A 1,886-nucleotide genomic window follows, 5' to 3' on the forward strand; every position below is an offset into this window, starting at 1 on the left:
CCATTGATAAGATGGATCAACTCTGTGAATGGAGTAGTGGGAATGAATGTGTTTGAGACAGCGAGGTTGGCACAGGATAGAAAGGCGTTTAGGGCTCTTGTACATAGGGTTTCTATGAGTCGCAAATGACTCGATGGTATATAACAACAACAACAATAATATTGTCCAATATTTCCACCCTCTCTTGTTCCTCTTTCTTTGGAATGGAAATAAATACGGGTCTCTTCCAGTCAGTTTACAAAGTAACTGTTACAGATTTCCTGGCATAGACTGGTGAGCATGCCCAGGGTCGCAGTCTTTAATTAAACCTGACACTTGTTATCCTTCAATACAAGGGTCTTATTTTCTGTCAATCAATTAAATATAGCTTGCACTTATTCCTTTATTTCAGTTGTCTTTGGTTCATATGGTACTTCCTGAAATATCTCTGTGCTGAGAATCATCTTGTACATGTTGTTGTTAAGTGCCTTCTATCTGAGTACAGTTCATCATAATCCCAAGTACAAAAAGATCTGAAGCAAACAAGATCTTATCCTGCACCATCCTCCTCATCTCTGACACAAATCCATTGCTACAGTCACAGTGTCAGTTTATTTTGTTGAGGGTCTTCCTCTCTTTTGATGACTCTTCACTTTTCCAAGCAATAGCCATTTTTAGCAACATGCCTCACATACGAAACAAAGATTCACCACCCTCACCTCTGAGAAGAATTCTGGCTGAATGTTTTCCAAAACATACCTGTTTGTTCTTTTAGTGGTATGTGATTCATTAAGTATTGTTTTCAGCATCAAAAGTCAAAACATCAGTTTGTCTTCTATAATCTTTATTCATTCCCTGCTCTCAAATGTATAGAAAGTGATTGAATAGACCATGATCTGAGTCATGTACACCTTATTCTTCAAAATTACATGGTTGCTCCTCAGTTCTTTTCAGAGGTCCCTGATAGTGGCCCTATTCAATAAAATACATCTTGTGTTCTCTTGACTGGTGATAGCAAGGGTGTCAAAAGTGAATAAAAGAAATAGGAAATCATTGACAATTAGAATCTTTTCATCTATTTTGATGTTGCTCATTGGTCAAAGATTTCTTTTTTATTGACATAGGATTTTTACCTTGCTAATTCTCAAATATAATCCATAAAGAGAGCTGCAATCTTTGATCTTTTGCAGATTTCAAGCCCTCCTCATTTTCTGCAAATGAGATAGTGTCATCTGCATAGCATGGGTTATTTATCAGTATTCCTTTGATACTGATGCCACATTCCTTCTCAGAGTATCCAGTTTCTTACATGATTTGCTCAGTGCATAGATTGAGTAAATTTGGAGATACAACTCTGACACATGTCGTTCCTGATTTTAAGTCATGCATTATTCCCTTCCTCTGTTCAGACAGCAGCTTCTTGATCTAGACATATAGGTTTCCTATATTGTAACTAATATTAGATGAGTCTTGTCTGAAAGCAGAGAGTACCAGAGAAACATCTACTTATATTTCTTTGACTATGCAAAGGCATTTGACTGTGTGGATGACAACAAACTGTGGCTGAATCTGAGAAGAATGGGAATCCCAGAACACTAGATTGTGCTAATGCGAAACCTATACTTGGATCAGGAGGCAATCGTCAGAAACGAGCAAGGAAACACTGTGTGGTTCAAAACTGGAAAGAGTTTATACCAGAGATGTGTTTTATCTCCTTACCTTTTCAATCTATATGCAGAACAGATCATTCAGGGGGCTGGGCTCTATGAGGATTAATGTGGCATCAGGATTGGAGGAAGATTCATCAATAACTTTCCTTATGATGATACCACCTGGTTTGCTGAAACTGAGAAGGACCTTAAGTGCTTGATGCAGAAAGTCAAGGACTGTAACTTTAATTATGGATT

The sequence above is a fragment of the Elephantulus edwardii genome, unplaced genomic scaffold, assembly GCF_000299155.1.
Source record: "Elephantulus edwardii isolate Elephantulus edwardi_28Jun2011 unplaced genomic scaffold, EleEdw1.0 scaffold00133, whole genome shotgun sequence".
Lineage (NCBI taxonomy): Eukaryota > Metazoa > Chordata > Mammalia > Macroscelidea > Macroscelididae > Elephantulus > Elephantulus edwardii.